Raw genomic sequence first — 27,605 nt, 5'->3', positions numbered from 1 at the left:
TGGCTCCCTCAAGCCAATGTCGCCACTCCTCAAATGCCCACTTCATAGCCAACAACTCCCGATTGCCGACATCATAATTACGCTCAGCAGGCGAAAACTTTCTGGAGAAGAAAGCACATGGTTTCATCAAAGAGCCATCAGAATTTCTCTGAGACAAAACGGCCCCTGCCCTAATCTCAGAAGCATCAACCTCAACCTGAAAAGGGAGAGAAACATCTGGCTGACGCTTCACCACACTAAAAAAATTAGCAATAAAGCGGCGATAAAAATTAGCAAAGCCCAAAAATTTTTGAAGGCTCTTTACAGATGTGGGTTGAGTCCAATCATGAATGGCCTGGACCTTAACAGGGTCCATTTCAATAGCCGAGGGAGAAAAAATGAAACCCAAAAAAGAAACTTTCTGAACTCCAAAGAGGCACTTAGACCCTTTCACAAACAACGCATTAGCATGAAGGACCTGAAATACCATCCTAACCTGCATCACATGAGACTCCCAATCATCGGAAAAAAACAAAATATCATCCAAATACACAATCATGAATTTATCCAGATAATTCCGGAAGATATCATGTATAAAGGACTGAAATACCGATGGAGCATTAGAGAGCCCGAATGGCATCACAAGATACTCAAAATGGCCTTCGGGCATATTAAATGCTGTTTTCCATTCATCACCTTGTTTAATACGCATGAGATTATACGCCCCTCGAAGGTCGATTTTAGTAAACCAACTGGCACCCTTAATCCGAGCAAACAAATCAGAAAGCAAAGGTAAAGGGTACTGGAATTTGACCGTGATCTTATTGAGAAGGCGATAATCTATACAGGGTCTCAAGGAGCCATCCTTCTTGGCAACAAAAAAAAATCCCGCTCCCAATGGTGACGAAGACGGGCGAATATGCCCCTTCTCCAAGGACTCCTTTACATAACTCCGCATAGCGGCATGCTCTGGCACAGACAGATTGAAAAGTCGGCCCTTAGGGAACTTACAGCCAGGAATCAAATTAATGGCACAATCGCAGTCCCTATGAGGAGGCAGGGAACTGGACTTGGGCTCATCAAACATATCCTGGAAATCCGACAAAAACTCAGGAACATCGGAAGAAGGGGACGAGGAAATGGACATCAAAGGATTATCACTATGTATCCCCTGACAACCCCAACCAGTTACAGACATAGATCTCCAATCCAGCACTGGATTATGTACCTGTAACCATGGAAAACCCAGCACAACAACATCATGCAAATTATGCAACACCAAAAAGCGAATATTTTCCTGATGTGCTGGAGCCATGTACATGGTCAACTGTGTTCAGTACTGGGGTTTATTCTTGGCCAATGGCGTAGCATCAATTCCCCTTAAGGGAATAGGGCTCCACAAAGGCTCCAAGGAAAAACCACAGCGCTTGGCAAATTCTAAGTCCATTAAGTTCAGGGCAGCGCCAGAATCCACAAATGCCATAACAGAAAAGGACGACAATGAGCAAATCAGGGTAACAGACAAAAGAAATTTAGGCTGTACAGTACTAATGGTAACAGACCTAGGGACCCTCTTAGTACGCTTAGGGCAATCAGAAATAGCATGAGCAGAATCACCACAGTAAAAACACAGGCCATTCTGACGTCTGAATTTCTGCCTTTCTGCTCTAGTCAAAATCCTATCACATTGCATAGGCTCAGGACTCTGCTCAGAGGACACTGCCATATGGTGCACAACCTTGCGCTCGCGCAGGCGCCGATCAATCTGAATGGCCAAAGACATTGACTCATTCAGACCAGCAGGCGTGGGAAACCCTACCATAACATCTTTAAGGGCTTCAGAAAGACCCTTTCTGAAAATCGCTGCCAGGGCATACTCATTCCATTTTGTGACCACAGACCACTTTCTAAATTTCTGGCAGTATACTTCTGCTGCTTCCTGGCCCTGACACAGAGCCAGCAAAGTTTTTTCTACCTGATCCACAGAATTAGGCTCGTCATACAGCAATCCGAGCGCTTGAAAAAATGCGTCAATATTAAGCAATGCAGGATTTCCTGGCTCAAGGGAGAATGCCCAGTCCTGCGGGTCGCCACGCAGCAAATAAATAACAATCTACACCTGCTGAATGGGGTCACCAGAGGAACGGGGTCTCAGAGCAAAAAACAATCTGCAATTATTTTTAAAGTTCAAAAATTTCGATCTATCCCCAGAAAATAAATCAGGAATAGGAATTCTAGGCTCTAATACCGGAGTCTGGACAACATAATCTTGGATACTCTGTACCCTTGCAGCGAGTTGATCCACGCGCAAGGACAGACCCTGAACCTCCATATCAGCACCAAAATCCTGAACCACCCAGAGATTAAGGGGAAAAAAAAGACAAAACAAGCTACAAAGGAAAAAAAATGACTCAGAACTTTCTTTTCCCTCTTTTGAGATGCATTTAACACATTGTGGGCCAGCTGTACTGTTATGACCTGGTGGTTAAGAGGCCACACCGATATGACCTGGTGGCTAAAACGCAACATGATACGAGCTCTGGTATCTCTACTGACCGCAATCCCTAATCCTAACAACAACACTAGTAATAGCCGTGGGATGTTCCTGACTCTCCCTAGACCTCTTCACAGCCTAAGAATTAACTACCCCTAAAGAAGAAAATAGAAAGGTATCTTGCCTCAGAGAAAACCCCAAAAGGAAAGATAGCCCCCCACAAATATTGACTGTGAGTGAAGAGGGAAATGACATACACAGAAATGAAATCAGTTTTCAGCAAAGGAGGCCAATACTAAACTTGATAGACAGAGAGAAAAGGATACTGTGCGGTCAGTATTAAAAACTACAAAAAATCCACGCAGAGTTTACAAAAATGAACTCCACACCGACTCACGGTGTGGAGGGGCAAATCTGCAACCCCAGAGCTTCCAGCTAGCCTGAATATGACATAGTGACAAGCTGGACAAAAAGAGACATATTTGACAAAGCAATAGTGTCCAAAGCAAAAGGACAAATAAGAACTAGCAGAAACTTATCTTTTGCTGACAAGGACAGGCCATATGAGAAATCCAAGGAGAGAACCAAATCCAACCTAAGACATTGACAGCTGGCATGAACTAAAGCCCAGAGCAGGTTTAAATAACAAACCCAGGCAAAGCGATCAGTGATGGCAGCTGCTACAGCTACCAAAAGGAGCAGCAGTTCCACTCGAAACCACCAGAGGGAGTCCAAGGGCAGAACTCACAAAAATACCATTAGCAACCACAGGAGGGAGCTCCAGAACGGAATTCACAACACATTAGGTACCGAGATGAGATCCTCAGACCCCTTGTTAGACCATATGCTGGTGCAGTTGACCCTGGGTTCCTCCTAATGCAGGACAATGCCAGACCTCATGTGGCTGGAGTGAGTCAGCAGTTCCTGCAAGATGAAGGCATTGAAGCTATGGACTGGCCCTCCTGTTCCCCACACCTGAATCTGATTGAACACATCTGGGACATCATGTCTCACCCCATCCACCAACGTCACATTGCACCACACACTGTCCAAAAGATGGCGGATGCTTTAGTCCAGGTCTGGGAGGAGATCCCTCAGTAGACCATCCACCGCCTCATCAGGAGCATGCCCAGGTGTTGTAGGGAGGTCATACAGGCACGTGGAGACCACACACAGTACACAGAATCATTTCCTTGTCTTGAGGCATTTCCACTGAAGTTGGATCAGACGGTAACTTCATTTTCCACTTTGATTTTGATAATCATTCCAACTCCAGAACTCCGTGGGATATTAGTTGTGATTTACGTTGATCATTTTTAGGTCTTATTGTTCTCAACACATTCCACTATGTAATGAATAAAGATTTACAACTGGAATATTTCATTCAGTGATATCTAGGATGTGGGATTTTAGTGTTCCCTTTATTTTTTGAGCAGTGTATTATACATGGCATATGGCAGATGAGAGCAGATTTAAGTGATGATGGCTTAGCTTCAAGGTCCCACAATGAGTTTGTGGTGAATTTTTTACTATTTATTTTCGCTGTGCAAACCCCCCCCCCAAAAAAAACAACATATTATCATGCAGTTTCGGCAAAGTAGATGGGATTTGTAGAAATCTCATACCCACTGTGCTTACTTTTTTATGTTGCATAAACGGACCTATGTTGCATAAACGGTACGTTTTTGAAGTTTGCAACATGCCAATTTCTCCTGCAGGCACGCTGAGTTTTATGTGCAAATTCTCCCCATAGACTTGCATTAGACAAAGGTTTAAAAAAAAAAAAAAAAAAAAAAAAAAAAAAAACACACGCCTTATGCATTTTTAGTGCGTTTCTGATGAGGAAACACATTAAAACATAAAATCCATAGTCAACAGGCGCTTGCGAAAATTGATCTCCAGACTATCTTCAGTAAATTGGCACTGTTAGTGAGGCGCACGCGAAGATTAAAAAAAGCCTAATGCCTTTTTTTTAGTGCGTTTCTGTTGCAGAAACATATTCAAACATATGAAATCCATAGCAAAGATCTCAAAGATATCTATTTAACATGGAAAAATCGTGGTCTCTTTAACTTCTATCCTAAAGGCCTACGTACACAAACTAGCATTGGCCAAACTAGTTGATATCGGCAGGATGAGCTCACAAAGATCACAGTAGGGCTTGGCTCACATTTATCCTGTGCTCTATGCTGAGCGCTTACATTGGTATTTCCGTGTAAATCTCTGAAATACACGATTCAGACAGCCCCCAGCAAAAAATGTATGTGTCCATAAGACCACAATAAGCCATACACTGCATAGAGTTTGCCTTTATGGAAAAGTAGGCAGAGAAAAACAAGCCTTTACTTGCACACAAAAATTGTAAGGCTCGTTTTGAGTTTGCCAAAAGACACGTGAGACTCATCAAATATATGGAGGAAGGTTCTGCGGTCAAGTGAGACCAAAACTGAACATTTTGGCCACTAAGGTAAACGCTATGTCTAGTGCCAAACAAAGCTCATAATACCATCCCCACAGTGAAACGTGGTGGTGGCAGCATCATGCTGTGGAGATTTTTTCGGCAGCAAGTAGGTAAAATGGCCTCAGTCAAAGGAAAAATGGATGGTGCAAAATCTGTTTCAGTCTGTTGGTGATTTGAGACTGGGACGTAGGTTCACCTTCCAACAAGACAATGACCCAAAGCATACTGCTAAAGCAACACTTGAGTGCTTTAAGGGGAAAGGTCTATATGTTTTTGAGTAGTCCAGTCAAAGCCCATACCTAGATTCAATTGAGAATTGGTGGTCAGAATTGAAAATTGTTGTCCAGAGGAAACCATCTAACTGGAAAGAAATGGAACAGTTGTGCCTTGAGGAGTGGGCAAAAATCCCAGTGGCAAGATGTAGAAAGCTCAGAGACTTATCCAAAGGGTATTGCAGCAAAAAGAGGCTCTACAAAGTACTGACTTTACAGGGGTGAATATTTATGCACACTGAAGTTTTCAGTTATTTTGTCCCATTTGTTGTTTGCTTCACAATAAAAAGAAAAATGGAAAACAAATGTTCAGTTGTAGGCATGTTCTTTATATGCAGTGATATAAATCCTAAAAAATAAATACATAAATAAAAAAGTTATTGTTAGCACTGGTTCAACCTTGTAAGAGTGTGAAAGTTTTGCTGTAAAATTGTTCAGACTTTTACAGGCAGAAAAAAACAGGATAATTTAGACTTTCAGCAATATTGCACTAATTTGTGTTTTATAGGAAAGGAAAATAGAAGATTTACTAAAGCAGATGTGTCAGCTCTTCAAAAGAATATTCTCAAGATGATGCATCAGGAGCATAGTGCTCCCAGTCCCTGGCTTGATTGGTGGGAGAACGTTGCAGTCCTGAAGATCGATTCTGGCCAGCGACATGGTGATACAGTTGATGCATTCTCCCCGGCTGCTAGCAGAGGTGGCTTTGCATCTGCAGCATGAGAGAAGACTGCCAGGATACTGATGGAGGCTAGATCCAGCTCTCCAAACACGCTTCTTGTCTAGTAACTGCCAGACTGGAACTGCAGGGTGTCCGGTAACCAAGGCAATGAGCTATGATGTTAAAAATCCCTCTGTTCTTGAGAAAATAATGAATTTTTAATAAGCAATAAATTGCAAACTTGCTTGTTCTAACAAGCACTTTGCAATGTTTCCCCATTTATGAACTGAAGACAATCCCTTTAAGAATTTATGCATTCAAAATTAGCACTATAGTACAGGACTAGTATATTACTAGAATTGGCAGTAAAATGTTGGGAAGGGGAAGCATGGTGCATTTTACCAGCATGTCTAGGGGGATTACAGAGTATAATGGCCTTTTAATTTATACCATAGAGACAAGGTAGCTTGCTTTCCTTTGTCACAGTGAAGGGCAGAGCAGCGCAGAGCGATGTCGTATGACGGTACAATGAAGTATTAATGATTGCAGGCTGAGATACCAGAAGGCGTTGCTGGGTGGAGCAGGCAGTAAACAGCGGCCATAAGACAACACTTGTATATATGATACAGCATTATGGTGTTCATCATGAATAATGCCGAGTGTCCCTGAAATCTATCTGGCAATGTGCACGGCGTGAATTAGAGGTTTAGAGAGACGATTTACCAATGAGTGATGTGCGTACGTAAAAATCAGTGCAGCGTCAATGCAGCAAGACTTAATAGACAGGAGACATATGCAACCGCTGATTCGGCATATAAGGGGTGGTCTGCCTTAGGGAGCCCTTTTAGACGTGCATTTCTAAAGCCCAGGAGTTCTTAAGCAGCACATGTCCCTCCCTGGAGAACAAGCCTTGCCTGTGACTTAGGTCGCCTAATGCACAGATCTTAAAGTGTGTCTTCAAATGGATTATTCCCATCTTCACAGATAGGTATGGTTGGTTAGTGCTTAAAAAAAAAAACAGTCTGCCCATTCCCTTGGTATTCAGAATTTTAAGGTGTAGCGCTTACTGCCAAGGGCCGAAGCCGAAGACTTAAGACTGGGCTGTAAGCACTGTGCAGAGGCTGGCCGGGATCGCTGAACTGTACTTTTAGCTTCTAATTCCAGACAGTTGCACTCCCCTATTCTGCAGTGGCAGAGGCTTCACATACCAATATTAGATGTTCATAGTTCAGGCCAGCTGCATGGAAACGGTGTGCTCCTCAAGAAGGAGCATTGGAATCGCTCTTTAGAACAATCAAAATATTATTAAAGGGTACCTGTCAGCAGGATTGTGCTCAGTAACCTACAGTGTCAGGTACACTGATTAAAATGATACCTTGGTTGATGAAATCCGTCTTGTGGTTGTTGTTTAATCTTTATTTTCAGTTGTGAGTTAATGATATGCTCGTACTCCAGGGCGGCCTGGGGGGGGTCTTCATCTGTATGGCTACTGACAGGTCACTGATCCCTCACTGACCTGCCTCTTAGTTTACATAATGAATATTATGAAAATCATACCAAGAAACAAAGCACGAAAAGAACCAAAATACTTAAAAATCAGTGATGAGCGAATATACTCGTTACTCGAGATATCTCGAGCACGCTCATGTGTCCTCCGAGTATTTTTTTAGTGCTCGGAGATTTAGTTTTTCTTGCCGCAGCATAATGATTTACATCTGCTGGTTGCATTTACATCCCTAGCAACCAGGAAACCCCCACATGTACTTATGCTGACTAACAGATGTAAATCATTCAGCTGCAGCAAGAAAAACTAAATCTCCGAGCACTAAAAAATACTCGGTGGACCCGCGAGCATACTCGAGAAATCTCGAGTAACGAGTATATTCGCTCATCACTATTAAAAATATATAAACTTTATTATTACACAACAAACTGAAATCATGCATGTTTGAAAACAGGAAGAAGGCACTGTTGCCGAAACGCGCGTTGAGGTGGGTGTCTCCACGGTTATACAGGTAAACCCTTTGGCTTTACACTACACTTTACACCAACAACTCCAGGTCTAGTACTTTGTTGCCTTGATGGCTGTTAGCCCTTGTGTATTCTGTGCGCAATGAGTGTTTTACACTATGATACACATTATAGCACTATGCATTTGCACTTTATGACCGGTTTTGTCCTATTAACTTGGCCTGGGTTTCTTGCAACTTGCTAACCTGTATTACTACCGTGGTTGCATCTTTTGGTTTACCATTGTCCTGTCCCTGTTTTCAAACATGCATGATTACAATTTGTTGGGTAATAATAAAGTTTATATATTTAAGTATTTTGGTTCTTTTGGTGCTTTGTTTCTTGGTATTAGTTTCATGGTTTTGCACTGAACCTTGTCCTATATATCCTTGCACCTTTTGACACTCCCTCATTCTTTGCACTGAGCATTTTTTGGTGATGGCTTGGCATATAGGTTATTATAATGAATATTATACACTCACCGGCCACTTTATTAGGTACACCATGCTAGTAACGGGTTGGACCCCCTTTTGCCTTCAGAACTGCCTCAATTCTTCGTGGCATAGATTCAACAAGGTGCTGGAAGCATTCCTCAGAGATTTTGGTCCATATTGACATGATGGCATCACACAGTTGCCACAGATTTGTCGGCTGCACATCCCAAAGATGCTCCATAGAAGGCAGGATGGATCCATGCTTTCATGTTGTTTACACCAAATTCTGACCCTACCATCCGAATGTCGCAGCAGAAATCGAGACTCATCAGACCAAGCAACGTTTTTCCAATCTTCTACTGTCCAATTTCGATGAGCTTGTACAAATTGTAGCCTCAGTTTCCTGTTCTTAGCTGAAAGGAGTGGTACCCGGTGTGGTCTTCTGCTGCTGTAGCCCATCTGCCTCAAAGTTCGACGCACTGTGCGTTCAGAGATGCTCTTAGGCCTACCTTGGTTGTAACGGGTGGCGATTTGAGTCACTGTTGCCTTTCTATCAGCTCGAACCAGTCTGCCCATTCTCCTCTGACCTCTGGCATCAACAAGGCATTTCCGCCCACAGAACTGCCGCTCACTGGATTTTTTTTCTTTTTCGGACCATTCTCTGTAAACCCTAGAGATGGTTGTGCGTGAAAATCCCAGTAGATCAGCAGTTTCTGAAATACTCAGACCAGCCCTTCTGGCACCAACAACCATGCCACGTTCAAAGGCACTCAAATCACCTTTCTTCCCCATGCTGATGCTCGGTTTGAACTGCAGGAGATTGTCTTGACCATGTCTACATGCCTAAATGCACTGAGTTGCCGCCATGTGATTGGCTGATTAGAAATTAAGTGTTAACAAGAAGTTGGACAGGTGTACCTAATAAAGTGGCCGGTGAGTGTATATACACCATAGACACCTCTTTGGTCTTGGCCATGGTGGACAAGTTGGAATGTGATTGAGTGTGTGGACAGGTGTCTTTTACACAGGTAACAAGCTTAAACAGGTGCAATTAATACAGGTAATGAGTGCAGAGTAGGAAAGCTTCTTAAAGAAAAGCTAGCAGGTCCGTGAGAGCCAGAGTTCTTGCTCTTCGGTAAGTGCTCACATTTTTATTTCATGCAATAAAATACAAAATTAATTATGTAAAAATCATACAATGTGATTTTTTTTTTTTTTATATTCAGTCTCTCACAGTAAGGCTGCCGTCACACTAGCAGTATTTGGTCAGTATTTTACATCAGTATCTGTAAGCCAAAACCAGGAGTGGGTGATAAATGCAGAAGTGGTGACGTGTTTCTATTATACTTTTCCTCTAATTGTTCCACTCCTGGTTTTGGCTTACAAATACTGATGTAAAATACTGACCAAATACTGCTAGTGTGACCGCAGCCTTAAAGTGTACCTACGATAAAAATTACAGACCTCTCCATTTTTTGTAGGTAGGAAAACATTGGCAGTGCATCAAATACTTAGTTTCCCCACTGTATATCCCTGGGAGAAGGCTTAGCTATTGAAACTAGAAGTCACAGAAAAGAAGTACTATTGTGCAAGCTGCTTAAAAAAATAATCATTTTAGTTATTATAGTAAAGTGTGCAAATAACAGAGCATACATGAGTGCAGACAGGTCAGTGTGTCCATGCTGACCGCCGTCAATATGAGCATCAAAACTGGTCAGTAGAAAAAAAAAAAAAAGAAGATGACAGCAGTCTAGTCTGAGGAATCACATACTTGGCAATACTCCGAAGGTTGTTTTGGTGAACTGATAATCCCCATCAGCACAAGCCCAGTTTGGGTGATAGATCAACGCACAAGCCCCAAAACAGGCATGAACATTGGACGTCTAGCCCTAACCTTGTACCCTGTGTCAGAACAAAGAAAAAAGTGATCTACTATTTTGGGCTGATCTTTGCAACTGACAGTCTGTATTCCAGGAGGTTAAATTGCAGCATATATAAGAAAAAAAACACATTATATTGGCCATGACGTGTGCCGCACTGAGTTACGGTGGCCTCCACTTTACCCACACTCCTCGCTCTGGCAACAGACATGGGGGGGGAGTGGGTTTCCTTCTTTCAAAAAACTGTTACTTCAACCCTATCCAACCCTCACCCTCCGTTATCCTCCCTTCTTTCGAGGTTCACTCTGTCCCTATCCACTCTCCCTCTAATCTCCAAATGGCTGTCATATACCGACCACCGGGCTCAGCCACTGCCTTCATTGACCAATTCTCCTCCTGGCTTCTTCACTTTCTCTCTGCCGACATCCCCACCATCATAATGGGTGACTTTAATATCCCTACTGACACCCGCCAGCCAGCAGCCTCCAAGCTCCTGGCCCTTACCTCATCCTTTTGACTAAAGGTACCGTCACATTTAGCGACGCTGCAGCGATCTAGACAACGATGCCGATCGCTGCAGCGTCGCTGTTTGGTCGCTGGAGAGCTGTCACACAGACAGCTCTCCAGCGACCAACGATCCCGAAGTCCCCGGGTAACCAGGGTAAACATGGGGTTACTAAGCGCAGGGCCGCGCTTAGTAACCCGATGTTTACCTTGGTTACCAGTGTAAAAGTAAAAAAACAAACACTACATACTTACATTCCTGTCGCGTCCCCCGGTGTTCTGCTTCCCTACACTGTAAGCGCTGGCCGAGCAGAGCGGTGACGTCACCGCTGTGCCCTGCTTTACGGCCGGCGCTTACACAGTGCAGGGAAGCGGACGCCGGGGGACGCGACAGACATCAGAAGGTGAGTATGTTGTGTTTGGTTTTTTTTACATTTACAATGGTATCCAGGGTAAATATCGGGTTACTAAGCGCGGCCCTGCGCTTAGTAACCCGATGTTTACCCTGGTTACCAGTGAAGACATCGCTGGATCGGTGTCACACACACCGATTCAGCGATGTCAGCGGGTGATCCAGCGACGAAATAAGGTGCTGGCCTTCTAGCTCCGACCAACGATGTCACAGCAGGATCCTGATCACTGCTGCGTGTCAAACACAACGATATCGCTATCCAGGACGCTGCAACGTCACGGATCGCTAGCGATATTGTTGTTAAGTTGTTCAGTGTGAAGGTACCTTTACTCAGTGGTCCTCCTCAGCCACCCACACAGACGGACATACACTAGACCTCATTGTCACCCGCCTCTGTTCCTTATCTAATCTCACAACCTCTCCCTTCCCCCTATCTGACCACCATCTACTCACCTTCTCATCCTTGTCCTCCTCACCCACCCCCCCCATGTCCAGCCACTACCACATCCTTGCAGAAACCTTGCACACCTAGACATTCACAGACTCTCAGACTCTTCTACCCCTGTCCTCCATATCTTCACGCCACGACACGGATTGCGCCACCCTCGCATCAGCCATAGACTCAGTCGCCCCTCTCATGCATGGCAAAGTGCGACAAATCAATAGGCAACCCTGGCATCTCGGCTTCAGGAAAATGGCCGCCGCGATCTCCATCTGCGCACGCGCGGCATCCCGCGGCCATTTTCCTGAAGCCCGGGGAAGCAGAGCACTCCATCTGCGCACGCGTGGCCTCAGGAAGATGGCCGCCCCCACCAATAAACCTCTGAATAACACAGATCGCGCACTTTTTTTGCCGTTGCGCAGTGCATTCGGCTGTTGCGCATGCGCAAAACACTACGCCAATGCCGGGAAGATAAGCAAGAGGTGGGGGAGAAACAGCCATTTCACCACGCCCTTTTGACCAGACCTGCGTGATTGACAGCCGAAAACGGCGACTTTACTGAGGTATTTTGGCAGCAAAGGTGGGGAATCAGGGGATAATAAAGGCACTACTGTCCAGCACAGCTCAGGCCCTATTGAACACTATTTTTACCTCATATTGAAAAAACGGGGTGACAGGTTCCCTTTAAAGCGTCTTTTCCATCACACGAGACACCTGAGGAGACTTTATGCAACAGTCCTGTACGATTATTGCGGTAACGAAAAATTATACATTTTTTATGGTTTTAGTCATCTTGCATAATAAAACTACTGATGGTAAAGTCAGAATTTGTGCACCTGCACTGGAGAGCAATAACATTTGTATTTTTTCATCAACATAGCATTAGGGGAGCTTTGTGTATGCAGGGTGGGCTCACTTTTTTATTAGTACAATTTAAAAGTTCATATTTATTGGCAGATTTTTTGTGTGGAGGATTACGGTAATTAAAAAAAAATAAAAATTCTGGCATTATTTTCTGCTTTTTTTCTAGTCTGCTTAGTGTGTGCCCAACAAAAAAGTCATCTTTCTACTATGTGTCATTATTGTTATAGTAATAATTAAAGTAAATTTATTTACCGGTAAATTGAAAATAAGACATCGTATTGTGTATTGGTGGTTGTTAAGGGGTTAAATCTGATTTTTGTGTAACTTTTTTTTTTTTTTTTTTATTGTTGGGGTTTTTTTGCATTTTTCCTTTGTACACGCTCATTAGATATTAGTGCTAATGTATGTACGGCTTTTCCCGAAATCATAGGAAGAATAACCCTACAATAGCTTTAAAGCAATTAGCGTGGGGCCAGCATGGGATTGCGGCACCCTATACACCATATTTCTCTCCTGATTCTGAGGCATTAGTTTAATAAGTGTAGTGTTTGGTAGATTTAAATTTGTTGCTGCTTTATCTTCCCCCTATAATTTACCTCAGATTAATGTGTTGGTACGGGCCGTTCCCCTCCCCCCTTCCAGCAATGAGGGTTAATGGTATTCACTTCCTGGATTCTCATTCAGCCAATCAGCTGATTGGGCAGTTTTTGGCAACAGACATTTGATTGGCAGAAGGTGTTTAAGCGGGAATCAGAAGAGGATATAAGCCTGAGAGTCCTGTCAGAGGTGTCAGTGTCAGCCGGTGAAGCAGATGGAAGCAGCTCGCCTGCCTGCCCTTGGATATTTTTGGCAGTCACGGTGTTTTTTAGTTGGGTGGTCGCCCAGCTGGGTGGACACTGTGTGAATTTTAAGTTTGTGGATAGGTGATTTTATTAGTTTTATGACAATTTATTTGAACGGTTGATTATGTAACCCATTAATAAACACCGCAGCCGTTACTCACCAAAAGAGAGTCTGTAGTCTTTATTGGATTATATTTGTATGGAGTGTCCTGTGGTGTCTGGGAACCCATGTGATAATTTCAACATTTCATTTTTTTATAAAAATTGTGATATGGGGAAAACAAAAACTAACCACACATTAAAACAGAAAATTTTTTTTACGGTAAATAGTAGGTCATCTCGTGTTGGTAGCTTCCCTGCAAATTACACTTTTTAATGTTTGTGACTACCTTCAATATAATGCAATTAAAGGAGTTACCCACTAAAAAAAAAAAAAATTCTAAGAAAGTGCCATTTTAGTCCAAGCGGGGCAAAGGTGCAATATGAGATACGGCCATGATCAAGAAAGGGTCTGTTCTTCTGGTAAAACACAAACCTTTAATTCTAAACCTGAAAGAACCAAACCTACTGAAATACACAGACGACTTTGAAACCGTAAATTGGGGATAAATATCTGCCACTGGCATAGGCAACAATGAGTGTGACAAAAACTGAAAATTATGTGGTTTATATAGTCTTCTTTTCTGGAAGGGAAGGGTTTTCTAGGTCTTATGTCCCCACAGTCTTTACAAACCTAAGCAATAGTTTAGGATTAAGCTAAAACTACTTGAAAAAAAAATAAAAAATCTACTCTGCGATCAACTATTACAAGCGACATGATGTATTCCCCAAAACGGGCAAGACTGGTTATCATGGCAGCAGGAGAATCTATTAAACGGATGCTTGGTCTCGCACTGAATAACATTTTGCCTAAGGATGACAGCTAAAATAACTTATTTTTCCTCTGTTAAACAGAAATGTACTCCCACACGCTGCCAGCCGAAGATAACAGAGTGTTAGAGAATACAAGCACACAAGCGTTAGCCCGCTCAGCTGCTATTACTTGGTGCCATGTGTTTTATTCATTCCTAAAGCTCGTCTCAATGGGAGTGTAACAGTCATATGACCACGGTACACCATGATGTCACAAGCTTTACAGGCGGCCATATTGATGACATACGACTATGCACCACAAGGTTCTCTAGCTTCTTAAATGTAAAGTTAAAGGAGTTGTTCACAACACTTCTTAAATGTTAAAGTTCCACAGATAAAAATCAGACAATACGCTCCCAGACTGGCGCCATTCCTGCAATGTCAGTAAGCAGATCGGTGGCAACCTTCATACTTCCATCTGACGGAAGGGTGATGGCTACAGCCCATGCATGTGCTCTTTGGATATTCGGATGCATCGTGTATTCCGAAAAAAACCTTAGCCTCACCTGCAGTGATAAACATGTACTCCCTTGGGGAGTGCACTGTTCTGGCATGGCAAGTGGTGCATAAGTTGTTTTCCGTGGCCGGGATTGGTCTGCACATTGCCCAACATGGCCAGTAAGGTGCCTATGTTGCTAGCCATGGCTGTGTATATTTACCAATCGTATGTTTTTGTGGGTTTTTTTTGTAAATTGGAAATGGGGAAAAAAAACAAAACATGGGCATCAAAATGTTTCAAACAGACTAGCTCCAATTTTATAGAAGCTTTCACTAGTTGATTTCTTGGAGTTGTCCAGTCCCGGCTTATAGGTGGTGGATGTGTTGTCTACCCTCAAACACAAGCTGGCTGTACAGTTGGCCAAAGTCACTTAGTGTGTGTTTGGGTGTGCTCAGTGGTTTTCATTACAGTTCCGCTCAGATATCTTAAAATGTTCCAGTACGTATGCCAACATGTCCTGCATACAGCTATGGCAGGGCTGAGTAGAAAGCTTTGTGTAAAAAGCCTTTATTAAATCGAACACAAGCGCTATAGTTCAGTGCGCGGGCCACCTACTTGTTCTCCATAAATCTCAGCCCCACTCTTCCTTGAGCGATAGATCCAGCTTTACAGGAGCCAGAGAAAGACTACACCATGGGTGCACCAAGCGTCGGTGCTGGATTTGAACAGTCATTTTGTGCAGTTTCCCTGTATGGCCCCTGTACACTACTTTATAACTCCTTTTTTAATAGCTTGGCAGTACATAAGAAAATAAAAAAAGCTTTATACTTGCATCCTGGACCAGTACGGTTTCAGTGATGTTGATGGTGCAACGTGCTGTCTTAACTATTCAATCAGAGCAGACTGTCACATAGATGGAATACTGAAATGCTGAAGATGATCATCAGCCACTGTTTGACTGCAGCGGTCACAGCTCCGACATGGACAGAATGACTCCAGGCAGGGAGATATGTAACATACATAGTAACATAGTTATTAAAGTTGAAGGAAGACTTTAAGTCCATCTAGTTCAACCCATAGCCTAACCTAACATGCCCTTACATGTTGATCCAAAGGAAGGCAAAAAAAACCCATGTGGCAAAGAGGAAGCCCCACATTGGGGAAAAAAAATTCCTTCCCGACTCACATACGGCAATCAGACTAGTTCCCTGGATCAACGCCCTATCAAGGAATCTAGTATATATAACCTGTAACATTATACTTTTCAAGAAAGGTATCCAGTCCCCTCTTAAATTTTAGTAGTCCATAGTCTCACTGCTCTTACAGTAAAGAATCCGCGTCTGTTATTATGCTTAAACCTTCTTTCCTCCAGACGCAGAGGATGCCCCCTTGTCCCCATCTCAGGTCTACGAGTAAAAAGATCAGAAAGGTCTTTGTACTGTCCCATCAAATATTTATATATGAAAATAAGATCATCCCCTAGCCTTAGTTTTTCCAAACTAAATAGCCCCAAGTGTAATAACCTATCTTGGTATTGCAGACCCACCAGTCCTCTAATAACCTTGGTCGCTCTTCTCTGAACCCGCTCTAGTTCAGCTATGTCTTTCCTGTACACCGGAGACCAGAACTGTACACAGTATTCTAAGTGTGGTTGCAATAGTGACTTGTATAGAGGTAAAAGTATGTTCTCCTCATGAGCATCTATGCCTCTTTTAATGCATCCCATTATTTTGTTTGCCTTTGTAGCAGCTGTCTGACACTGGCCACTGAATATGAGTTTGTCATCCACCCATGCACCCAGGTCTTTTTCCATTGACGGTTTTGTCCAGTGTTTTACAATTAAGCACATAATTATACATCTTATTTGCTCCACCCAAGTGCATTTATCAGCCTAAGCTTTCGGTTTACATAAATCCTCCTGTAGTATAAAATTGGCCTCTTCCGTATTGATTACCCTGCAGAGTTTAGTGTCATCTGCAAATATTGAAATACTACTCTGTATGTCCCCTACAAGGTCATTAATAAATGTTAAAAAGAAGAGGGCCCAATATGGACCCCTGTGGTACCCCACTGCTAACTGTGACCCAGTCCGAGTGTGGTCCATTAATAACCACCCTTTGTTTCCTATCCCTGAGCCAGCTCTTAACCCACTTACACATATTTTCCCCTATCCCCATTGTTCTCATTTTATGTGTCAACCTTTTGTGTGGCACCGTATCAAAAGCTTTTGAAAAGTCCATATACACTACGTCCACTGCGTTCCCTTGGTCCAGTCCGGAACTTACCTCTTCATAGAAACTGATCAGATTAGTCTGACATGAACGGTCCCTAGTAAACCCGTGCTGATACTGGGTCATGAGGTTATTCCTCTTCAGATACTCCAGTATAGCATCCCTTAGAATGCCCTCCAGGATTTTACCCACAGTAGAGGTTAAGCTTACTGGCCTATAATGTCCGAGTTCAGTTTTTGTCCCCTTTTTGAATATTGGCACCACATTTGCTATACGCCAGTCCTGTGGTACAGACCCTATTATTATGGAGTCTTTAAAGATTAAAAATAATGGTCTACCAATGACTGTACTTAGTTCCTGCAGTACTTGGGGGTGTATCCCATCTGGGCCCGGAGATTTGTCAATTTTAGACGCCGCCGTACTTCCTGCTGGGTTAAGCAGGTGACATTTAATGGGGAATTTTTGATATCACTAATCATATTGTCTGCCATGGAATTTTCTTGTGTAAATACTGATGAAAAAAAAAGTCATTTAGCATATTGGCTTTTTCCTCATCCTCATCCACCATTTCACCCAGACTATTTTTAAAAAGGCCAACACTATCATTTTTTAGTTTCTTACTATTTACGTAGTTAAAGAATATTTGGGATTATTTTTGCTCTCTCTGGCAATGAGTCTCTCTGTCTCAATCTTTGCTGCCTTGATTTGCTTTTTACATAATTTAATTTTCTGTATTTATTTAATGCCTCATCACTACCTACTTCCTTTAATTCTCTAAATGCTTTCTTTTTGTCACTTATTGCGCCCCTTACAGCTCTATTTAGCCATATTGGTTTCCTCCTATTTCTAGTATGTTTATTCCCATACGGTATATACTGTGCACAGGTCCTATTCAGGATGCTAACAAACATCTCCCATTTTTTAGTGATTTTTTATTTTTTTTTTTTTAATCTGGGGCACTTCAACATTTAGGCTAAGTGCACACGTCGCAGAATTGCCATGGAAATTTCCGCTGCAATTCTGCAACTCCTGCCGCGGGTATATCACATGCGGAATTGGCATGCATATTCCTGCTAAAAACTAGCGTTTTGCAAGCGTAATTAGCTTGCAGAATGCTAGCGTTTTCCAAGCGATCTGTAGCATCACTTGGAAAACTGATTGACAAGTTGGTCACACTTGTCAAACATAGTGTTTGACAAGTGTGACCAACTTTTTACTATTGATGCTGCCTATGCAGCATCAATAGTAAAAGATATGTTAAAAATAATTTAAAAAAAAAATTTAAAAAATGGTTATTCTCACCTTCCGAAGGCAGCCGATCTCAGCGGCTTCCGTTCCTATAGATGCTTTGTGTGCAGGACCTGCGATGACGTCACGGTGACATCATCGCAGGTCCTTCACACAAAGCATCCATGGGAACGGAAGCAGCCGCGTGCACCGCTGAGAGGCAGGAAGACTCCGGGGCCATTAGAAGGTGAGTAAATCACTTTTATTTTAATTCTTTTTTTTTAACAATTATATGGTGCCCAGTCCGTGGAGGAGAGTCTCCTCTCCTCCACCCTGGGTACCAACTGCACATGATATGCTTACTTCCCGCATGGTGGGCTGTTGTGAACTCTATTTTTGGGCTCCCTCTAGTGGTCACAAGCGGTACTGTGTAGTGTTGTCTTTCTGCAGGTGGCCTCATCAGCTGGTTCGTTATCCTTGGTTGGTTTCCTATTTAACTCACCTGGATACTCAGTTCCTTGCCTGCAATCAATGTATTCAGTGCTCTTCAGATTCCTTGTGACTACCTTGCTCCCAGTCTCTCCAAGACAAGCTAAGTCCTTGTTTGTTCATTTTCTGATTATCAGCGTTCATCATGTTTTTTTGTCCAGCTTGCTAAAATGTGATTTCTTACTTGCTGGTTGCTCTAGGGCAGAGGTCCCCAACCTTTTTTGCACCAGGGACCGGCTTTAAGCAAGACCAGTTTTCCATGGCCCGGTGGGGGTGGGGCAGGGGCGGGGCTTTGGTCATATGGGGGTGGGGTTATGGAGGGATGGAGCTTAGTGCATACTTATCATATAATTATGACATTTATAATGAGAATGTGATTCAACTTACCATAGGTTCAGAATGAGTGGGAGCACCATGCTTGTTTCCCTGGTGCTCTGCACCATTATTGCCCCATAGCTGTGCCATATAGTGCTCTGCACCATTATTGCCCCATAGCTGTGCCATACAGTGCTCTGCACCGTTTATTATTGCCCCATAGCTGTGCCATACAGTGCTCTGCACCATTATTGCCCCATAGCTGTGCCATACAGTGCTCTGCACCATTATTGCCCCATAGCTGTGCCATATAGTGCTCTGCACCATTATTGCCCCATAGCTGTGCCATACAGTGCTCTGCACCATTATTGCCCCATAGCTGTGCCATACAGTGCTCTGCACCATTATTGCCCCATAGCTGTGCCATACAGTGCTCTGCACCATTATTGCCCCATAGCTGTGCCATACAGTGCTCTGCACCATTATTGCCCCATAGCTGTGCCATACAGTGCTCTGCACCATTATTGCCCCATAGCTGTGCCATATAGTGCTCTGCACCATTATTGCCCCATAGCTGTGCCATACAGTGCTCTGTACCGTTTATTATTGCCCCATAGCTGTGCCATATAGTGCTCTGCACCGTCCATTATTGCCCCATAGCTGTGCTGCTGCTGCAATAAAAATAATAAATGACATACTCACCTCTCTTGCTTGCAGCTCCTCAGCGTCCGGTCCCGGCGTCTCTCCGCACTGACTGATCAGGCAGAGGGCGGCGCGCACACTATATGCGTCATCGTGCCCTCTGACCTGAACAGTCAGTGAGGAGAGACGCCGGGAAGATGGAGACAGCGCCCGGCGGGTGGAACGAGGACAGGTGACTATGTAATACTTACCTGCTCCCGGCGTCCCGCTCCTTCCCCCGGACAGCTGGTCTTCGGTGCCGCAGCCTCTTCCTCTATCAGCGGTCACCGGCACCGCTGATTAGAGAAATGAATTATGCGGCTCCGCCCCTATGGGAGGTGGAGCAGCCTATTCATTTCTCTAATGAGCGGTCCCACGTGACCGCTGTACAGGGGAAGAGCTGCTGCACCCGGAGACCATGGGACGGGCAGGGGGAGCGTCAGGATCGCCGGGACTAGGTAAGTATGCCTCAGCGCCCTCTCCCCCTCACCCGCCGACCCCACCGCCGACCGTGACTCGAGTATAAGCCGAGGGGGCACTTTCAGCCCAAAAATTTGGGCTGAAAATCTCGGCTTATACTCGAGTATATACGGTAGCTGTCAGCGGCGCCGCGGACCGGCTGAAAAACCCCAACGGCCCGGTCCTGGTCCGCGGACCGGCGGTTGGGGACCTCTGCTCTAGGGGACTGACTTTCTCCCCCCACACCGTTAGTTGGTGTGGGGGTTCTTGAAATCTCAGTGTGGATATTTTGTAAGGGTTTTTTACTGACCGCATAGACCCCTTTGCTATTTTCTGCTATCTAGAATTAGTGGGCCTCTTTTGCTGAATCTGCTTTCACCCCTGTGTATGTGCCTTCCTCTTACCTCACCGTTATTATCTGTTGGGGGCTTCTATATCTTTGGGGATTATTTCTCTGGAGGCAAGAGAGGTCTTTCTTTCTCTCTAGGGGTAGTTAGTTCCTCAGGCTGGCTAGAGACGTCTAGGATTTTTAGGCACGTTCACCGGCTACTTCTAGTGTGTTTGGATAGGTTTAGATTTGCGGTCAGTCCAATTTGCCACCACCCTAGAGCTTGTCCTACGTTTTGTTACTTAGCTGGAGTAATTTGTGATCCTCGACCACTAAGGATCATAACAGTGGGCATAGCCCCATGCGGGAAGTAAGCAGATCAATGCATTCCTATGTGTGCGGAATCCCAACGATTCCGCAAATTTAATGAACATGCTGCGTTTTTTTCTGGAATGCGATTCCGCTCAGGAAAACAACGCAGCATGTGCACAAAAAATGTGGATTGCATTCTATGCGAGCGTTGTTTTCGCGGTTTTATAGTGTTTTTATAGCGAAAAACCGCAAAAAAAAACGCGAAAAATCTGCTACGTGCACACAGCCTTAAGAAAGTGGTGTCCAGTATTTATACTCTTCAAGAAGCTTTCTAAATTGTCTGTGCACTTAACCTAAAGTATATACTAGGTGCTTTTCCCAATATGTCAATGTTTCCCATATACACAAATTCACGAGATGGAGGACAAAAAAAATGTGTTTTGACCTACATTTTGCCAATATGCTCGTGCAATTAGTTTAACTGTATGAGAAGAAGCATCAGAGTATGGGGGATATATGCATGGATATATGAGGGATATTTTAAAGGGTCCTATCCTAACTACTGTATCCACTGTCATATGTATACTCCGTGAGCGTATGTGTCCTACAGTGGTCAGAAACAGAGTGTGTCCAAAGAATAAAAGGTTACACGGACCGACCAGTAGTACGATACAACCGCCCGTTTACTGAGGCAGACTAACTTTATGATGTGCACGGAGCAGTCTATACAATATCCCTCAGTGCTCACAGGGGGCCATAGTGCTTGGCAGTGCCAGTCCTGTTTACACACCATGACTTAGGATAGGCAAGTCCATCTCAAGCTTCTGGCATGTAGGTAGAGGTTCACTGCGCATGCCTGAAGTCGTGGCATTCACAAGCATCCGCAGGATCCAAACTTATGGGAGCAGAGAATGAGGCTGGATCAGGGATCACAGTAAAGCCTCAGTGGGGCGTGCCATCTCCAGACAGGGCAGGACGTGAAATAAGTTTGGCATATATAGTGATACTCTCATTTTCAAACATTCCCTACACAATGAAGGGGCGCCTGTAATCAGCTTTAGAAGACAGCCACAGCTGTATAATTCATTTATAGGTATGGATCCAGCTGTCAGGTTCCCTTTAAAAGGGAAGTTTCACTACTTTCATATTAATGACCATCCAGAGAATATCCTTGGAAATATTCACTATCAGCCCAACTGAATGAGGACACTTCTGACACTGCAACAATGGATCAGTCATGCTGGATTATAAAGGATTGAATTGACATGCCCCCATACTACGTTAAACTGTCAGTAGATCCCATGATAAAAAATTTAATAAAAAAAAAAGAATTAAAAAAAAAAAAAACACAGACACTAAAATCCTATAGCGCCTTTAGCAAAATAAAAAAAAAAAGACCTTATACTTATCTTCAGCACAGAAAGCGTCCCAGCGATATCAGCATTTGCATGACATTATTATATCACATGTGTGTTGCAGGCAATCAGGAGCCATTAATGGGCTGCAACGCTCACACTTTCCCTGGTTTTCCGAGGAAAGTTTGAGAAGAGCAGCCCGACAGCAGCTACTTAGGCTATGTGCACACGTTGCGGATTAGGATTAGGAATTTCTGGTGCGGATTCTGCCTCTCCTGACAGAAAACGCACCTGCGGTTTTTTGTGCGGTTCCGCAGCGTTTTTTTGTGTGTTTTTGCTGCGGATTTGCTGCGTTTTTTACCCCTGCGGTTTTCTATAATGGAATGAGTACAAAAACGCTGCAGATTCACAAAAAAGAATTGACATGCTATTTCTTTAAAACCGCAGCGTTTCCGCAGCGGATTTTCCGCAAAGTGTGCACAGCATTTTTTTTTTCTCATTGATTTACATTGTACTGTAAATCAATTGCGGATCTGCAGCGTTTCTGCACCTCAAAAAACGCTGTGGATCCGCAGAGAATCCGCAACGTGTGCACATACCCTTAATGTGTCACAATTCCTCTGCTGAGAGTGTCTGGACTCTTGGATGACACCTCGGTCATCCTATCATCTGCTGGGGCGTGCTGAGTTGTCGGTGCTTTGATTGACAGCTCGGTTGACCTATCTGACTGGAAGGTGCAGAGATTTCCACAGGTGCTCCCTGTTCTTGGCAATTGCCCTCCTATTTAGAGGAGCTGCCTGGCCCAGATCACTGCCAGTCAAAACCTTGTTCTAAGCTTGTGCTCTCTGGTGTGTTCGCCTGTACCACAAGTTCTGATCTTCTGCTGCTGACCTTTGGACCGTGTCCAGACTACCCGTTTGTCATTGCCCCTTTGCATCTGACATTCTGCTGCTGATCTTGGACCCGTGTTCTGACTACGCGTTTGTTATTGCCTCTTTGCTTATCCACTGTTTACCTGGTATTCTGACCCCGACATGTCAGAATATCAGAAATACCTTACGACTTCTCATTTTTCCCTTGGTTTACTCCATGCTCTTTTGGTATGGACTCCGGAATGTTTTACTTCGCTGATTCATGGCCTGGCTGTGGGATGTGACTAGCATCACAGAATGAAGAGCTCATGTGAAATATTCAGGAATTTGGACTGTGGATAAAATTAGGTACAACTTAGAATAATTTTTGGAAACCGGAAAAAAAAAAAAAAAAGGGGGGGGGGGAATTCTGGTCAACTTGTACTGTTCAGACAGACATGATGCGTATGTAACACTGTAACCAGTGATTGCACCAGATAAGTATGTAAGACCACTGGGGCACTCAGGCACCCCTAGGAGAAGAACAGTGTGCAAGTATTCAATATTTGTGCATTTTTACCATGCTGAGATTTTTTTTTTTTTTTAATGGACAGGTCAAACCAAAGCTCAGGTAATTAAATATTGTAGCTTCTACCAGTGCTCCAAGTTGTGTAAAGTTGTCTATTTTTATTTATTTTTACCAGTGCGAAATTCTCCTACCTTCTGTCCACTGGGTCATCAGTGTCATAGGCAATCATATCTAAAGAATAGTTTTAGACCAACTGTCATTTCTGTAGACATTTAACACTGTGCATTTCAGAGATTTAACAAAGATTAGTTGGATTATTAAAAATGTGCACATTTAAAACAGATATTCACTTCGCAATTATAACATTTTAGTTATTTACTATTACACATCTGAGAAAATTTATACATAGCACACAGCAAAATATCCTCATAAAGCCATAAAATAATGCAAAACTGTGTGCACAGAGCGTTTACACCTTCAGTTGGGAGATTTACACAATGAAGCTCAAAATGACAAAAAGCATGGCTATGACTGAACTTATTCCCGAGCCTATCTAAAAAGCCAGCTGATAGATTATTTTTATGCCAACATATAGTGTTATCAGCATCACATTTTCCGCCATGTAAACAGGATGTGCAAATGTCACAATGCTTGCAAATATAGGGTACGATCGCTCTGTTCCCATAAGGTGCATTTAGTCTGGTAGATTTCTGCTGGTAAACGCAATGCAGATTTATCATATACAAGCTGTATGACATGTAATAACCATCTGTGCCAATTTATATATGTGGATATGGTTTATTTCTTGGTCAGGATTCTGGCTAATTTATAAGATACCAACTTTGGAAAACTCGCAAAAATGTCAGAAATACAAAGCCAGATCTCATATACCAAGTGTTTCCACTTTAGCCAATAAAAATGCCAGGATCATACATTTATTACATGTGTCACTAAGTTAGCTGAGCTTTAAACTTAAGACAAGGACATAAATAAATAAAATCACTTTTGATACATGTGGGTCAGTCAACAAAGTATCATCCACAATGGAATGGTAATATAATAAATGCACGGAAATGCAATGAAGGCTCCAGATTATAAAGATCTCCTCTTAATAACATAATTCCAAACCCAGATCTGAAACCACAGCCGCAGATAAACTGTGTGATACGGTTACTACATAATCCCAATGCTATTCAGCCATGCAGGATTAGCTATCTTGTTTGCAGAGAACAAAGCAAATGTTGATGCAACAGATTTCACCATAAGTGGAAACAATAATGAAATGTCACAAGCCCCTTGTAGTTGTGTCTGTCACCCCCACTGCTCACATGTTATCTGCCACAACCCCGAGTGCTATCAGCCGCAGGCAGTAAATGGATACTTGTCAGCTATACCTTGATATGCTCATGTTAAATTGGCCACAGGGGGAACTATTTTTCTTGAAACCGTAAGACTGGGGTCCCAATTAGTGTTGGGCACGTGCATGCAGTGAGCGCCAGGAGTGCGGCAACTAAAAAGCTGCTTCATAAAATTTGCAGTGGTTCCCTGCTGCATCATTAAAAATCACATTTTTTCACTTTACACCCACACACTTTAATGCATTTTATTGGGATTTTATGTAATATATCAACACAGAGTAGCAAGTATTTGTGACGTGTGAAGGAAATTATATATGGTTTTCTACAAACATAAATCTTAAAATTGTGATATGTGTCACGGATACACAGTCGGGGGGGGGGGGGGGTCATGTAGACAGAGCCCACCACTGTTACACTTTGTGATGACACTGAAGAGATCTAACAGATCGAACCGCTTTCACAAGTATGTCAAGGGAACGCAACTCCACGGCCTCCAATCGTCAGGACTATTACGCAATTGGCTGACAAGCGATTTCGAGGCTGCTTCCATTACTAGGCTAGTTATTCGGGGAACTAACAGACCTAGGCAGGATACTAAAGGATCTGGGAGCGCAGGTCGTTTACTCATCCATCCTTCCAGTGGATGGACATGGACCAAAGAGATTGAACAGGAGCCTACAGGTGAACAACTGGCTATGTAGATTGTGCTGTCAGCAACGTTTACCTGTATGATGGACGACTTGCCAATGATGGATTGCATCTTACAAAAACAGGAAAACATATATTTAGACGCCTTGTTAAACTAGAGCAATATAGGATGGGACATACACAGCTAGGAAACGTTTGCAGCTAATGAATTCTTTTGAGAATCCTGCTATTAGTAGTGGAAACAAAGAACAAATTCTGAATGAAAATAGAGGAGCAAGAGAAACTGACTACATACTAAAATGTGTCTATATAAATGCACAAAGCATGGGAAACAAACAAGGAGAATTGGAGCTGCTAACACGGGAAAAGATATGATGTCATAGGCATCATTGAAACTTGGTGGGCTGACACACATGATTGGAATACAAACCTTGAAGGTTACAACTTATTTATGAGGAACAGGATTAACAAGAGGGGAGGAGGTGTTGCATTGTATGTTAGAAAAGTATATATCTCCACAGAGATCCAAGCTTCAGAGAATGGTAACTCTGTATAAACTGGTTTAGAATACAAGGAGAGAACAGCAAGGACACTTCTGTAGGTGTTTACTATAGGCCACCTGGACAGACTGAAGATATGGAAGAACTATTTACATCAGATGTCTTTGTTATAAAAAAAAGTATCATATAGTGATCATAGGAGATTTTAATTATCCAGATATTTGTTGGGAAGCTCTCTCAGGCAAAAGTAATCGGTCCAGAAAATTATATTTTCTCTTGAGGACAATTTTATCTTTCAAAAAGGTTGAAGAGAGAACAAGAAGATATGCAATCTTGGACCTAATTCTTACCAACAAGGAGGAATTGGTTGGGGAAGTTGGAAATTTAGGAGGCAGCAATTATGTAATCCTTGAATTTTGGATTACAAGAGGAGGAAGACCTGCGAGGACTAAGACTTTAAGGTCTGTCTTCAGAAAGGCATATTTTAATGGACTCAGAAAGAGGGTATGAAAGGTCCAGTGGCTGGATGTTCTACATGACAGTTGCTATAGGATTTTTACAGGATGAAAAGGGTAAAGTGGTCAAAAATGACATTGAGAAGGATGAATTTTTAAATTCCTATTTTGCATCTGTGTTCTCTAAGAAAGCAATTGTAACAAACTGATCTTAACGGTCATTGACGGAATAAAATAATCCACACTATCTATAAACAGAGAGATGGTGAGGAAACACTTAGCTAATTTACATGAATTTAAATCTCCTGGTCAAGATGAATTACATCCTAGGGTACTGAGAGTTAGTTGAGGAAATTGCAGAACCACTAACAAGAATCTTTGAAGAATCTTGGAGAACAGGGGAAGTTCAAGAAGATTGGAGAAGGACAAATGTTATCCCTATCTTCAAAAAAAGGAAAGAAGATGGAGCTAGGAAATTACAGGCCAGTGAGCCTTACTTCTATATCAGGAAAGATCTTGGAAAAAATTATTAAACAGCATCTATGGAAGTACTTGGATAAGAATATGGTAATTAATCAGAGCCAGCATGGGTTTGTAGCAAACAAGTCATGCCAGACTAATCTAATTTGCTTCTATAATAGAAACACTGACTGAGTGGGTCATGGACATGCGGTAGATATAGTTTCTCTCGACTTCAGCAAAGCATCTGCTAAACTATCTCAAACTACACTTATTGAAAAAAATGACAAAAAAGAGGATTGACAAGGCTACAGTTAGGTTATTCATAACTGGCTCAGAGATCGTACTCAATGAGTGGAAATAAATGGTTGCACATCCAATTGGAAGTGTGTTTCAAGTGGGGTACCACAAGGCTCTGTCCTGGCCCCAGTGTTGTTGAACATTTTTATAAATGATCTAGATAAGGGAACTGAAGATAAACCAAACAAATGCAGATGATGCAAAGATGGGAGGGATAGCAACACTAGAGAAGACAGAGAAAGGATTCAGAAGGATCTACAAGTGGATAAGCTTGAACAATGAGCAGCGACTAATAGATAATTCTACATCTGGGCAGAAAAACAAAAATTACATTAAAGAATGGGAGGAATAGAACTAAGCAACAACATACGTTAAAAAAAAAAAAAAAAAAAACACTTTGGCAGGAGGGAGAAAAAAAAAAACACTATACAAAACATACACTAGCGATGCACACACCTAAAATAAAAACAGATTTTTATTGACGTACAAGCATAAAAATATA

The 27,605-nt window shown here is 42.8% G+C and overlaps 1 protein-coding gene and 1 long non-coding RNA gene across 5 annotated transcripts in view; one reads left to right on the top strand and one right to left on the bottom strand.

Annotated features, from left to right (window-relative positions):
- The window catches only part of LOC143805681 (uncharacterized), a 47,905-nt gene extending 41,854 nt beyond the window's left edge, over window positions 1-6,051 (top strand). Inside the window, exon 3 of the long non-coding RNA XR_013221303.1 lies at window positions 5,715-6,051. This is a non-coding gene — a long non-coding RNA (uncharacterized LOC143805681). The remainder of the gene's footprint in view (window positions 1-5,714) is intronic.
- Window positions 1-27,605, bottom strand: part of CD99L2 (CD99 molecule like 2) — a 144,963-nt gene that overhangs the window by 84,626 nt on the left and 32,732 nt on the right. The gene's annotated exons all lie outside the window — the stretch shown is intronic.

This window comes from Ranitomeya variabilis, chromosome 2, assembly GCF_051348905.1.
Source record: "Ranitomeya variabilis isolate aRanVar5 chromosome 2, aRanVar5.hap1, whole genome shotgun sequence".
Taxonomy (NCBI): Eukaryota; Metazoa; Chordata; class Amphibia; order Anura; family Dendrobatidae; genus Ranitomeya; species Ranitomeya variabilis.
Note: the sequence above shows the minus strand (reverse complement) of the source record. Positions and strands in the feature narration are given on the sequence as shown.